Source organism: Scyliorhinus torazame, chromosome 20, assembly GCF_047496885.1.
Source record: "Scyliorhinus torazame isolate Kashiwa2021f chromosome 20, sScyTor2.1, whole genome shotgun sequence".
NCBI classification, from domain to species: Eukaryota; Metazoa; Chordata; class Chondrichthyes; order Carcharhiniformes; family Scyliorhinidae; genus Scyliorhinus; species Scyliorhinus torazame.
The window spans coordinates 32,312,494-32,328,125 of record NC_092726.1 but is presented as its reverse complement, the minus strand read 5'-3'; the positions used below and the strand labels follow the sequence as shown (position 1 = coordinate 32,328,125).

The 15,632-nt window shown below is 39.4% G+C and overlaps 1 long non-coding RNA gene across 1 annotated transcript; it reads right to left on the bottom strand.

Annotated features, from left to right (window-relative positions):
* Nucleotides 1-13,357: 13,357 nt before the first annotated feature.
* LOC140397037 (uncharacterized) lies at nt 13,358-15,386 on the bottom strand. The gene is made up of 3 exons (XR_011936671.1): nt 15,279-15,386; nt 14,663-14,794; nt 13,358-13,667 (listed from the first exon to the last, which is right to left on the bottom strand). It is a non-coding gene; the product is annotated as an uncharacterized lncRNA (long non-coding RNA).
* Between the last annotated feature and the right edge of the window lie 246 nt (nt 15,387-15,632).

The following is a 15,632-nucleotide window of genomic DNA, read 5'->3' as shown; positions in this document are numbered from 1 at the left end:
CCTGATGCAGTATGCACTCATGTGCAAGAACAGAGGGTTAAAATTGCGAGATTAGCAGCAAAATGGCAGATGATTATGAATTAGTTCATAAATAAAATCAAAGCTTGGTTTCCGGCATCAGTTTCAGCCTGTGAGGGATAGAAACTGGGGACATGAGAAATACTCAAGTGGTAAAAGTAAAGGCGATGTGATGGGATATAATAAGGAGAGTGTACCTCAGAGTAAAAATCCAGGAGGGTGGAAGAGACATGAAAAGGTTCAAATGTTTTCACTGTAATAAACAAGGCCATGTAAAGTCACAGTGTTGGTGCTTGAAGAAAAGCGCTGGGAAGGCTGATGTGGTAAAACAGGATAAGACAGTGGGGGTAGTTAAAGTGGTAAAGGAAAGCCCAAATGAAGCGAAGGAGGTGCAAAAGATTGTACACCTGATCAAGAGGTAATTGATCAAATGGTGCCAGATCTCTTTAAAGAATTTACTTGTGTTGGTAAAGGTTACTCATGTGTATCATGAGAAGTAGGTCAAGAAGTCACAATTTTACGAGATACGGGAGCTAATCAATCTTTAATGGTAGGAGATGAGGAGTTATGTAGTTTGGGAAGAATGCTGCCAGAAAAGGTGGTAATATGTGGACTTCAGGGTGAGAGGAGTAGTGTTCAATTATATAAAGTAAGGTTGGAAAGTCCAGTGAAGAGGCGTGAGGTGGTAGTAGGAGTAATAGAGAAACTATCTTGTCCAGGAATACAGTTTATCTTGGGTAATGATATAGCTGAATCGCAGGTGGGAGTGATGCCCACGGTGGTTGATAATCCAGTGGAAAATCAGACAACTGAAGTGTTGAAGTATTTTTCCGGATTCTGTAGTTACAAGGTCGCAAAGTCACAGGTTAAGACAGGAGGGGAATTCAGAGAGTGAAGATGAAGTTGAAGTGCAATTATCAGAAAGGATTTTTGATCAGATGGTTGACAAAGGTGGAGGATGAGGCGGATATTTTTAGTTCAGGAAAATTGGCAGAGTTACAACAGAAAGGTGTAGAAATAAAACGGATGTATCAGAAACATACACGGAAGAGTGTATAACAGGAAGTTATTACCGTAAAAGTAATGGCTTGATGAGAAAATGGAGACCTTTACATATGCAGGTGGATGAAAAGTGGGCAGAAGTTCATCAAGTAGTATTGCCGTTGGGTATGGAAAGGATGTGTTGCGAGTTTCACATGAGGTTCCAGTGGGAGGTCATTTGGGAATAAGGAAAACTTAAGCTAAAATACAAAAACAATTTTATTGGCCTGTACGCCAGAAAGATGTAATTAAATGTTGTCAGTCATGTCACACATGTCAAATGATAGGGAAACCTCAAGCAGTGATAAAAGCAGCGCCCTTAATACCCGTTGCAGCATTTGAGGAACCTTTTCCAAGGGTCCTAATTGATTGTGTAGGACAACTTCCTAAAACAAAATGTTGGAATCAATATCTTTTGGCGATAATGGAGGTGTCTACTAGGTTTCCGGAGGCCATCCAGTAACATTACAGCTAAAAAGATTCTGGAGGAATTACTTAAATTATTTACTAGCAATAGACGACCCATAGAAATACAACCGGATCAAGGGTCAAATTTTACCTCCTGATTATTCAAAGAAGTTATGGATAGTTTAGGAATAAAACAATTTAAATCAACTGCGTACCACCCAGAATCGCAGGGAGTATTAGAAAGGTAAATGTCAGAAATTAAAGACAGTGTTGAGGGCTTAGTGTCACGATTATTGAGAGGATTGTGATAAAGAAATTCCATTCGTACTGTTTGCAATTATGGATGCACCTACTGAGTCAACCAAATTTAGTCTTTTGAACTAACCTTTCGTCATGAGGTACGATGGTCACTTAAATTGAGTAAGGAAAAATTGGTGCGTGAGTAATCAGAAATTACATTATTGGATTACGTGGCAAATTTTAGGGAACTATTAAATAGAGCAGGTCAATTGGCTAGACAACATTTAAAAGTTGCACAAAATGCGATGAAACGGGTAGCGGACAAGAAATCCAAAGTTTGTAGTTTCGCCTGTGGAGATCAAGCTTTAGTATTGTTCCAAGTGGGAGGTGAACTTTTAAAAGCTAGGCTTTGTGGACCATATCAGATTGAAAGGAAATTAAGTGAAATGAATTACGTGGTAACAACACCAGATAAAAGGAAGACTCACCGAGTGTGTCATGTGAATATGCTTAAAAGGTGCTTGGAAAGGGAAGGAGAGAAAAAGGTTTTAATGATTCTAACTCAAAATGACCAACCAAATCCAGATGACTGTGAATTTGACACACCTCAAATTAAATTGGAAAACGGGGATGTTCTTAAAAATTGGGATAAATTGTAGAGTTACATTCCAGAGGAAAAACGGACTGACCTGAAAGTTATCACATGGGCAAGTTTGTGGACATAAATTGGGAAGTACTAAAATGGCTATACATGATGTAGATGTGGGAAATGCTGTTCCAATCAAACGACATCCATGTAGACTTAATCCTTTAAAATTGGCACAGGTTAACAAAGAGATGGTGATTATGCTTTAAAATGGCATAATTGAAGTGGGTTGCAGTCAATGGAGCTCGCCCATAGTGATGATACCAATACCAGACGGTACCCAACAGTTGTGTGTAGACAATAGAAAGGTTAATGCAGTTACAAGAACGGGCTCTTACCCTATTCCACGTTTGGAGAATTGCATTGAGAAAGTGGGACAATCAGCTTTTATTTCCAAACTGGATTTACTTAAGGGTTACTGGCAGGTACCTTTATCCGAAAGGGCGAAGGAGATTTCAGCTTTTGTGACTCCAGATGGTATATAACAATTCAAAGTTATGTCATTTGGCATGAAAAACGCCGAACCACGTTTAAATGGTTAACTAACAAAGTTGTTTCAGGATTACCCAATTGTGTGGTATACATCGACGATCTGATAGTTTTCAGCCAGACATGGAAAGAACAGTTGAAACGCCTGATGGAATTATTCGATCGACTTCTGGAGGCGGGTTTGGTGATACACCTAGCCAAAAGTGAATTTGGAAAAACCCAAGTCATTTTCATTGCGAAGTTTCCGATACCCTCAAACGTAGGGAAATAATGCGATTCCTTGGCATGAGTGAATTTCATTAAACATTTAAGTAAAATTTCATGTTGAAAGTGACTGTCAATCGAGAAGTGCTTCAGTTGAAGGAAGAAGAACAAAAATGGACTATATTATTATCCCTGTTTGCGTGTGTTGTTTTTAGAAACGCAAAAGTGTGTTTACTTCGTGCATTTCTTAAAGGATAGTGACAAGGTGAAAAATGAAACCATCTTGAAGTTGATGGTTTATATTTTTTCTTGGGCGGAGGTGTCATGTGAGAGTACCTTTAAGAAATGTACCTTTAAGAAACGGGTGTTTATCAGTGATGTCAGAGTATGGGTGGAGCTGGGCTGTCTGGCAGCTTTTTACTTTCGTTTTAGGCTGTTTGCTGCAGGGTGTGTTTTAGTTTCAGTGTTGGAGCGGAAGCCAGATAAAGCAGGTGTACTCTTGATCTCTCTGCCATGAAGCGTCTATCTCTTGATCATTTGGTGAAGTCAGAATTATGAACGTTTTCAGGAGTGACGTTAACCAGATGTGCTTCTGTTAAAGGTTCTGTTTTTTGTAAGTCTTCTGGATGTTAAAAGGACAGCGTAAGCATTACTTAGTGTTGTATTCTTTGGGGGTTGTAGTTGAATTAATGGTTGCTAAGAAGTTCACTGTATGTTTTATAAAGGTTAACTTAAATTCATAGAATAAACATCGATTTGTTTTTTAAAATATATTTTCCATTTCTGCTGTACCACTCCTGTAGAGTGGGCCGTGTGCTCCCATATCACAGTCTATTAAAAGTTCTGGGTCAGGTGCATGAGGTGAACTTCATGATACACTTTGGGAATCTCTAAACCCTGGCCCATAACAAATAAGATTGATGTACCTTAGGCACTATTTAAGTGCATTTGGTTTATTGTAGGACACTGTTTAAATGCGATTGATGTACAGTAGGGCACTGATTAAATGCATTTGGTTTACTGTAAAGTACTGTTTAAGTGCCTTTGATTTACTGTAGTACACTGTTTAAATACATTTGATTTCATGTCGGGCACTGTTTAATTGCCTTCAGTTAACTGTCGGGCACTGTTTAAATGTATTTGATTTACTGTAGGGCACTGTTTAAATGCATTTGATTTACTGTAGGGCACTGTTTAAATGCATTTGATTTACTGTAGGGCACTGTTTAATTCCAAGTGATTTTGCATCAGGGCACTGGTTAAATACGTTTGGTTTGCTGTAGGGCACTGATTAAATGCATTTGATTTTCGTCAGAGCACAGTTTAAATGCATTTGCTTTAGTGTCGGGCACTTTTTAAATACATTTGATTTACTGTGGTGCACTGTATAAATGCATTTGATTTACTGTAGTGCACTGGATAAACGTATTTGGTTCATTGTAGGCCGCTGTTTTCATGCTTTTTATTTACTCTGGCGCGCTGTTTAAATGCATTTGGTTTACTGCAGGGCACTGTAAATGCATTTGATTTACCATAAAGCACTGTTTAAAAACATTTGGTTCACTGCATGGATCTGTTTAAATGTGATTTATTTACTTTGAGGCACGGTTTATATGCGATTGAAAAACTGTAGTGCACTATTTAAGAGTTTTTGGTTTACTGGAGGGCACTTTGTAAAAGCGATTGATTTACTGAGGGCACTGTTTAAATGCGATTGATATACTGTAGGGCACTGTTTAAATGCATTTTATTTGCTATAGGGCGCTGTTTAGATGCATTTGACTTACCGCAGGGCACTGTTTAAATGCATTTGATTTTCTGCATGGCGCTGTTTAAATGCATTTGACTTACTGTAGGGCATTGTTTAAATGCATTTGATTTCCTGTCGGGCACTGTTTAAATACATTAGATTTTTTGTTGTGCACTGTTGAAATGCATTTGGTTTACTTCAGGGCACTGTTTCCCGTATTTCCCGCACCGACTCCCCGAACAGGCATCGGAATGTGGCGACGAGGGGCTTTTCACAGTAACTTCCTTGCAAGCCTACTTATGACAAGAAGCGATTTTCATTTCATTTCACTGTTTAAATTTGTCTGATTTACTGTAAGACACTTTAAGGGCATTTGGTTTTTGTCGGGCACTATTTAAAAGCATTTGATTTACTGTAGGACAATGTTTAAATGCATTTGATTTATTGCAGGGCACTGTTTAAATGTGTTTGACTTACTGTAGGACACTGTTTAAATACGTTGGATTTACTCGGGGGCACTCTTTAAATGCATTTGATTTTCTGCAGGGCCCTGTTTAACTATGTTTTATTTACTGTCGGGCACTGTTTAAATAGATTTTATTTACTGGAGGGTCCAGTTTAAATGCATTTGATTTAACGTAGATCACTGTTCAAACGCATTTGGGTTACGGTAGGGCACGGTTTGGATGCATTTGATTTACTGTAGGACACTGTTTAAATGCATTTGAGTTACTGCAGGACACTGTTTAAATGCATTTTCTTTACTGTAGGGTTCTGTTTAAATGCATTTGACTTAACGTAAGGCACTGTTTAAATGCATTTGGGTTACGGTAGGGCACTGTTTAAATGCATCTGATTTGCTGTAGGACACTGTTTAAATACGTTTGAATTACTGGAGGGCACTGTTTAAATAAATTTGATTTAAAGTAGAGCACTGTTTCAAGACATTTGATTTAGACTCGAGCACTGTTTAAATGCATTTAATTTACTCCAGGACCTCTTTAAGTACATTTGAATTTCTGTAATGCGCTGTTAATGCTATTTGTTTCCTGTCAGGCACTGTTTAAAGGCATTTGGTTCACTGTCGCGCACTATTTTAAAGCATTTGATTTTCTGTAGCGCACTGTTTAAATGCCTTTGATTTACTGTCGGGCACTGTTGAAAAGCATTTTCTTTAATGTAGCGCATTGTTCAAATTCATTTGGTTTCCAATTGGGCACTGTTTAAATGCACTTCATTTCCTGTAGGACACTGTTTAAATACATTAGATTTAGTGACGGGCACTGTTTACCTGCCTCAGTTAACTGTCGGGCACTGTTTAAATGTATATGATTTACTGTAGGCCACTTTTTAAATGCATTTGATTTACTTCAGGGCACTGTTTAAATCCAAGTGATTTTACATTAGGGCACTGGTTAAATACGTTTGGCTTGCTGTAGGGCCCTGATTAAATGCATTTGATTTTCTTCAGAGCACAGTTTAAATGCATTTGCTTTAGTGTCGGGCACTTTTTTAATACATTTGATTTACTGTGGTGAACTGTATAAATGTATTTGGTTGACTGTAGGGCACTGTTTAAATGCATTTGATTTACTGTAGTGCACTGGATAAACGTATTTGGTTTATTGTAGGCCACTGTTGAAATGCATTTTATTTACTCTGAGGCGCTGTTTAAATGCATTTCATTGACTGCAGGGCACTTTCTAAATGCATTTGATTGAGTGTGGGCCACTGTTCAACTGCATTTGTGTTGTGCATGGCACTGTTTCAGCACATTTAATTTACTGTGGGGCACAGTTGAAATGCATTTGGTTTACGGCAGGGCACTGTAAATGCATTTGATTTACTATAAAGCACTGTTTAAAAACATTTGGTTCACTGCATGGAACTGTTTAAATGTGATTTATTTACTTTGAGGCACGGTTTATATGCGATTGAAAAACTGTAGGGCACTATTTAAGAGCTTTTGGTTTACTGGAGGGCACTTTGTAAAAGCGATTGATTTACTGAGGGCACTGTTTAAATGCGATTGATATACTGTAGGGCACTGTTTAAATGCATTTTATTTGCTATAGGGCGCTGTTTAAATGCATTTGACTTACCACAGGGCACTGTTTAAATACATTTGATTTTCTGCATGGCGCTGTTTAAATGCATTTGGTTTATCTTAGGGCACTGTTTAAATGCATTTGATTTACTGTAGGGCACTGTTTAAATGCATTTGGTTTATCTTAGGGCACTGTTTAAATACATTTGATTTTTTGTTGTGCACTGTTGAAATGCATTTGGTTTACTTCAGGGCACTGTTTCCCGTATTTCCCGTACCGACTCCCCGAACAGGCATCGGAATGTGGCGACGAGGGGCTTTTCACAGTAACTTCCTTTGAAGCCTACTTGTGACAATAAGCGATTTTCATTTCATTTCACTGTTTAAATTGTTTGATTTACTGTAAGACACTTTAAGGGCATTTGATTTACTGTCGGGCACTATTTAAAAGCATTTGATTTACTGTAGGGCACTGTTTAAATGTGTTTGATTTACTGTAGGACACTGTTTAAATGTGTTTGACTTACTGTAGGACACTGTTTAAATGTGTTTGACTTACTGTAGGACACTGTTTAAATACATTGGATTTACTCTGGGGCACTGTTCAAATGCATTTGATTTTCTGCAGGGCCCTGTTTAACTATCTTTGATTTACTGTCGGGCACTGTTGAAATACATTTTATTTACTGGAGGGTCCAGTTTAAATGCATTTGATTTAACGTAGATCACTGTTCAAACGCATTTGGGTTACGGTAGGGCACGGTTTGAATGCATTTGATTCACTGTAGGACACTGTTTAAATGCATTTGATTTACTGTAGGGCACTGCTTCAGTGCATTTTATTTACAGTAGGACACTGTTTAAATGCATTTGATTTACTGTAGGACACTGTTTAAATGCATTTGAGCTACTGCAGGACACTGTTTAAACGCATTTTCTTTACTGTAGGGCACTGTTTAAATGCATTTGGGTTACGGTAGTGCACTGTTTAAATGCATCTGATTTGCTGTAGGACACTGTTTAAATACCTTTGATTTACTGGAGGGCACTGTTTAAATAAATTTGATTTACAGTAGAGCACTGTTTCAAGACATTTGATTTAGAGTCGAGCACTGTTTAAACGCATTTAATTTACTCTAGGACCCTCTTTAAGTACATTTGAATTCCTGTAATGCGCTGTTAATGCTATTTGTTTCCTGTCAGGCACTGTTTAAAGGCATTTGGTTCACTGTCGCGCACTATTTTAAAGCATTTGATTTTCTGTAGCGCACTGTTTAAATGCCTTTGATTTACTGTCGGGCACTGTTGAAAAGCATTTTCTTTAATGTAGCGCATTGTTCAAATTCATTTGGTTTCCAATTGGGCACTGTTTAAATGCACTTCATTTCCTGTAGGACACTGTTTAAATACATTAGATTTAGTGACGGGCACTGTTTAACTGCCTCAGTTAACTGTCGGGCACTGTTTAAATGTATATGATTTACTGTAGGCCACTTTTTAAATGCATTTGATTTACTTCAGGGCACTGTTTAAATCCAAGTGATTTTACATTAGGGCACTGGTTAAATACGTTTGGCTTGCTGTAGGGCCCTGATTAAATGCATTTGATTTTCTTCAGAGCACAGTTTAAATGCATTTGCTTTAGTGTCGGGCACTTTTTTAATACATTTGATTTACTGTGGTGAACTGTATAAATGTATTTGGTTGACTGTAGGGCACTGTTTAAATGCATTTGATTTACTGTAGTGCACTGGATAAACGTATTTGGTTTATTGTAGGCCACTGTTGAAATGCATTTTATTTACTCTGAGGCGCTGTTTAAATGCATTTCATTGACTGCAGGGCACTTTCTAAATGCATTTGATTGAGTGTGGGCCACTGTTCAACTGCATTTGTGTTGTGCATGGCACTGTTTCAGCACATTTAATTTACTGTGGGGCACAGTTGAAATGCATTTGGTTTACGGCAGGGCACTGTAAATGCATTTGATTTACTATAAAGCACTGTTTAAAAACATTTGGTTCACTGCATGGAACTGTTTAAATGTGATTTATTTACTTTGAGGCACGGTTTATATGCGATTGAAAAACTGTAGGGCACTATTTAAGAGCTTTTGGTTTACTGGAGGGCACTTTGTAAAAGCGATTGATTTACTGAGGGCACTGTTTAAATGCGATTGATATACTGTAGGGCACTGTTTAAATGCATTTTATTTGCTATAGGGCGCTGTTTAAATGCATTTGACTTACCACAGGGCACTGTTTAAATACATTTGATTTTCTGCATGGCGCTGTTTAAATGCATTTGGTTTATCTTAGGGCACTGTTTAAATGCATTTGATTTACTGTAGGGCACTGTTTAAATGCATTTGGTTTATCTTAGGGCACTGTTTAAATACATTTGATTTTTTGTTGTGCACTGTTGAAATGCATTTGGTTTACTTCAGGGCACTGTTTCCCGTATTTCCCGTACCGACTCCCCGAACAGGCATCGGAATGTGGCGACGAGGGGCTTTTCACAGTAACTTCCTTTGAAGCCTACTTGTGACAATAAGCGATTTTCATTTCATTTCACTGTTTAAATTGTTTGATTTACTGTAAGACACTTTAAGGGCATTTGATTTACTGTCGGGCACTATTTAAAAGCATTTGATTTACTGTAGGGCACTGTTTAAATGTGTTTGATTTACTGTAGGACACTGTTTAAATGTGTTTGACTTACTGTAGGACACTGTTTAAATGTGTTTGACTTACTGTAGGACACTGTTTAAATACATTGGATTTACTCTGGGGCACTGTTCAAATGCATTTGATTTTCTGCAGGGCCCTGTTTAACTATCTTTGATTTACTGTCGGGCACTGTTGAAATACATTTTATTTACTGGAGGGTCCAGTTTAAATGCATTTGATTTAACGTAGATCACTGTTCAAACGCATTTGGGTTACGGTAGGGCACGGTTTGAATGCATTTGATTCACTGTAGGACACTGTTTAAATGCATTTGATTTACTGTAGGGCACTGCTTCAGTGCATTTTATTTACAGTAGGACACTGTTTAAATGCATTTGATTTACTGTAGGACACTGTTTAAATGCATTTGAGCTACTGCAGGACACTGTTTAAACGCATTTTCTTTACTGTAGGGCACTGTTTAAATGCATTTGGGTTACGGTAGTGCACTGTTTAAATGCATCTGATTTGCTGTAGGACACTGTTTAAATACCTTTGATTTACTGGAGGGCACTGTTTAAATAAATTTGATTTACAGTAGAGCACTGTTTCAAGACATTTGATTTAGAGTCGAGCACTGTTTAAACGCATTTAATTTACTCTAGGACCCTCTTTAAGTACATTTGAATTCCTGGAATGCGCTGTTAATGCTATTTGTTTACTGTCAGGCACTGTTTAAAGGCATTTGGTTCACTGTAGCGCACTATTTTAAAGCATTTGATTTTCTGTAGCGCACTGTTTAAATGCCTTTGATTTATTGTCGAGCACTGTTTAAAAGCATTTTTTTTAATGTAGCGCATTGTTCAAATTCATTTGGTTTCCATTTGGGCACTGTTTAAATGCACTTGATTTCCTGTAGGACACTTTTTAAATACATTAGATTTAGTGACGGGCACTGTTTAACTGCCTTTAGTTTACTGTTGGACACTGTTTAAATGCATTTGATTTCCAGTAGGGCACTTTAACTGCATTTTATTTACTGTAGGGCACTGTTTAAATGCATTAGATTTAGTGACGGGCACTGTTTAACTGCCTTTAGTTTACTGTTGGACACTGTTTAAATGCATTTGATTTTCAGTAGGGCACTTCAACTGCATTTTATTTACTGTAGGGCACTGTTTAAATGCATTTGCTTTAGTGTCGGGCACCGTTGAAATACATTTGATTGACGGTCGGGCACTGTTTAAATACATTTGGTTTCCTGTGGCACACTTTCTTAATGCATTTGATTTAGTGCAGGGCACTGTTCAACTGCATTTGTATTGTCTAGGGCAATATTTAAGAACATTTGATTTACTGTGGGGCACAGTTGAAATGCATTTGATTTACTCTACGGCACTGTTTAAATACATTTGGTTTACTGTCGGGAACTGTTTAAATGTGATTGATTTACTTTAGGGTACGGTATAAATACATTTGAGTTACTGTAGGGCACTGTTTAAATACATTTGATTCACTGTAGGTGCACTGTTTAAATGCACTTGATTTATGCCGGGTACTGTTTAAATACATTTTGTTTGCTGGAGAACACGGTTTAAATGTAATGATTTACTGGAGGGCCCTGTTCAAATGCCTTTCGTTTACTTTAGGGCACTGTTTATAAGGAAAAATAATAAAGACACGTACAGCACAGGAACAGACACTTCGGCCATCCAATCCCGTGCCGACCATCCTGCCCGGCTAAACTACAATCTTCTACACTTCCTGGGTCCGTATCCATATATTCCCATCCTATTCACGTATTTGTCAAGATGCCCCTTAAATATCACCTCCTCCGGCAAGGAGTTCCAGGCACCCACTACCCTCTGCGTAAAAAACATGCCTCGTACATCTACTCTATACCTTGCCCCTCGCACCTTGAACCTATGCCCCCCTAGTAATTGACCCCTCTACCCTGGGAAAAAGCCTCTGACTAGCCACTATGTCTTTGACCCTCCTCATAGCGAATGCCCTCCATAGCAGGCAACATTCTGGTCAATCTCTTCTGCACCCTCTCTAAAGCCTCCACATCCTTCTGGTAGTGTGGAGACCAGAATTGGACTCTATACTGCAAGTGTGGCCTAACTAAGGTTCTATACAGCTGCAACATGACTTGCCAATTCTTATACTCAATGCCCCGGCCAATGAAGGCAAGCATGCCGTATGCCTTCTTGACTACCTTCTTCGCCTGTGTTGCCACTTTCAGTGACCTGTGTACCTGTACACCTAGATCTCTCTGACTTTCAATACTCTTGAGGGTTCTACCATTCACTGTATATTCACTACCTGCATTAGACCTTCCAAAATGCCTTACCTCACATTTGTCCGGATTAAACTCCATCTGCCATCTCTCCGCCCAATCTCCAAACAATCTAAATCCTGCTGTATCCTCTGACAGTCCTCATCGCTATCCGCAATTCCACCAACCTTTGTGTCGTCTGCAAACTTACTAATCAGACCAGTTACATTTTCCTCCAAATCATTTATATATACTACAAACAGCAAAGGTCCCAGCACTGATCCCTGCGGAACACCACTAGTCACAGCCCTGCAATTAGAAAAGCATCCTTCCATTGCTATTCTCTGCCTTCTATGACCTAGCCAGTTCTATATCCACCTTGCCAGCTCACCCGTGTGACTTCACCTTTTGTACTAGTCTGCCATGAGGGACCTTGTCAAAGGCCTTACTGAAGTCCATATAGACAACATCCACTGCCCTACCTTCATCAATCATCTTTGTGACCTCCTCGAAAAACTCTATCAATTTAGTGAGACACGACCTCTCCTTCACAAAACCATGCTGCCTCTCACTAACACGTCCATTTGCTTCCAAATGGGCAGCACGGTAGCATTGTGGATAGCACAATTGCTTCACAGCTCCAGGGTCCCAGGTTCGATTCCGACTTGGGTCACTGTCTGTGCGGAGTCTGCACATCCTCCCCGTGTGTGCGCGGTTTCCTCCGGGTGCTCTGGTTTGCTCCCACAGTCCAAAGATGTGCAGGTTAGGTGGATTGGCCATGATAAATTGCCCTTAGTGTCCAAAATTGCCCTTAGTGTTGGGTTGGGTTACTGGGTTATGGGGATAGGGTGGAGGTGTTGACCTTGGGTAGGGTGCTCTTTCCAAGAGCCGGTGCAGACTCGATGATTCGTATTGCCTCCTTCTGCACTGTAAATTCTATGATAATCAAATGTGAGCAGATCCTGTTTCGAAGAATTCTCTCCAGTACTGGGTGATACTGGGTGATACTGCCGATGATCTCTTGAGTGGGGCAACACTAATGGAAATGAATATACAAATTGGGGAATTAAAGTGAGAAAACTACGTTAAATTCTGATTACAGCCTTCAGGACCCGATTGTCAGGGGCAGTGCTGGAATGAATGTGTGGGACTTTGCTGCTGGGAGAATGCAGTGATCGCTGTTCCTCGAATACATGATGTACGGGCTCAATAACTGGGCAGTAAGATGTCTAACAACACCAGGTTAAAGTCCAAGAGATTTGTTTCGAATTACTAGCTTTCGGAGTGCAGCTCCTTCACCTGAGAAAGGAGCTGAGGTCCGAAAGCTAGTAATTCGAAACAAATCTGTTGGACTTTTATCTGGTGTTGTAAGACGTCTTACTGTGCTCACCCCAGTCCAACGCCGGCATCTCCACATCATCAATAACTGGAGATAAAACAGAGAAATAATGCATTTATCACTCCTAATCTTAATGTAATGGTGCAAGAGTGAGGGATTTTACCAAATGGTCTTCCAATACACCTGACATGAAACAGCATCAGTTATTTAATTATAATGCCGGTTCGGTTCCACAATGCACTGCGATTTAACACAGCTTTAACATGGGCAGTGCAATACTGGATATACATTCTATTTTGTTTTTCATTTCTAAAGAGACAGAATGCAGATTCTTTCACACAAAATAAGGAGAGAAATGTGATTCTAAGAAACACAACAGGAAGTAATCTCTCATTCAGTCAAATACAATATTGATATCGGGCAGCAAAGCATAATCAAAGCGATGACATTTTGGAAAAGTTCTGATGTCTTCCATCAGATTTAATGTAGAATCATATATCTGTGGACGTCACCTCAGGGATGTGGAGTTGACTATTATCTGAGATGGGTGAAAAGAAAGAAGAGATCATCGAAAGAAATCACATCTACATGTTTTCTCTTTCGTAACATTTCAAGTGCAACTGGCCTTTTAAAATTCTATCAAAAACATTCTCCGTTTTTTCTCTCATAAACTCTCACTCAGTGAATCGTGGGAATAGTCCAGGAGACCCAAAATTATACGGGACACGGAACGCCCCAGCAGCGCGCCACATACAGAGGGAAATGGAACTAACCATCACCGTTTAACAGTGCAATGCAGATTTGTAAACTTTAGATGTAAACGGTCACTGCCCAATGATGGTAGAACCCCCCGGCCTGTGACACAGATAACATTGGTATTGTGAGAAGGTGTGGAAGGAACCGATAACGCTGGGTCAATGAGGATATGACTGTTGTACACTGTGGGGATGAGCATACTTCAGTTAAACATTGGGCTGAAAGTTAGATGTTTTCTTTAAATTATTTGCATTTGCGACATGAACAATTGCAAATCCCACTTTGTTCCATGATCGATTAGAATAACTTCAATCCAGAGAGAGTCAATTCCTCACAAGAAGGTTGGTGACTGAGGGAATAACCAGAGCTGATAATCTATTGGGAACGCAGTCGCAACAGAAGACAGCAAGAGGGACGTGGAAAAGTACAGGGGTGTCATCAAACATCCAAGCAAATTGAAACATGCGCGATGACCAATGGAAGGACCTGGAATTTGAAAGCCCAATAATGTAGAAGGGTCACCCCCAATGGCATGAAGCACATCAAGAGACTTCGTGGAAATGCGCAAAGCCGAACTTGAGTTGTGAAAAGTTGATGATCCTCCTGTTAAACAACCTGTTTTCCCAGCCCATCAAGCTGCCCCAGATGTAGCAAAATCTGCAGGTCGTCCATTGGGCTCATCGTTCATCCTAGAGCCTATCTCAGCGGAGCTGGAGAAAATCATCGACGGAAGCGAGCGATTCTCAAAGAAACAGAAGAATCAAAGGATTATCTTACCCAGAGTGTGGATATCACCGCTGAACTTTCCCAATGTAATGCGATCATCAGACCCAGGATCCTGCAGCATGTGTCCACTCTGGGCGTCAATGGTTTCAGTCTCAGCATCGTCATAGTCGGCAGAAACAGGAGCTGAGAGGCACAGGTGTTTGCAGTTGAAGTTACTTACGTCCAAAGGACAGTTAGAATGATATACTTTAATCATTCTCTCCCAAGTAATACCGGGGCAGGAAAGTAGATCGATTACGGTATGATGTCATTGAGTTTGAGTGGAGAGAATTATTGAGCCAGCTTGTGCGGCAGTATTTTCAATTTTAGTTTAAATTCATACTGTTCCCAGAAAATGTACATCCCACCAACCTGCAAACATTTCACAGCCTCCATAGGCTTGTGTAGAATCACAAGGAAACGTTTATTTTTAATTAATTTATTTTATTGGGAGAAATGATAAGACGTTGTTTCAGACTCAAGCAGTTTCGATGTTTCGGTTACTGAAATCATTGTGCAATACCTGAGATCCTTGAATCTCTCATTTAATAGTTGATCTGTTTTGGTATTTCAGATATTACAGAGTGAAGAACTGAAACGAGATGGTGGAAAGTAAATTTCTACATACCCTGCATATTTGAGCATTCATCTTCAGGATATGCGGATCCAGGATCAGTGTCACCCAAACTGTGACTGCTGTAATATTCAATCTGGTTGAGAGTGTTAATCGTTGCAGAATCTGCTAAACAGAAAGTGATTGGTTAATGGATCAGTTGTTTGTGGTGGAGTCATCATAAAGTCATCACGACACATAATATTTCAACCAATCAGAGGCGAGGTATCAATAACTTCACCATCATTGTGACAATGTCCTGGAATTGATACATGACTCCACTTTGGAAGAACATTCAACTTTGGGAGATCAGGCGAAGAAACTGCACAAACTTTTCAGGACAACTATACAGAGGAACATAGAGAGACA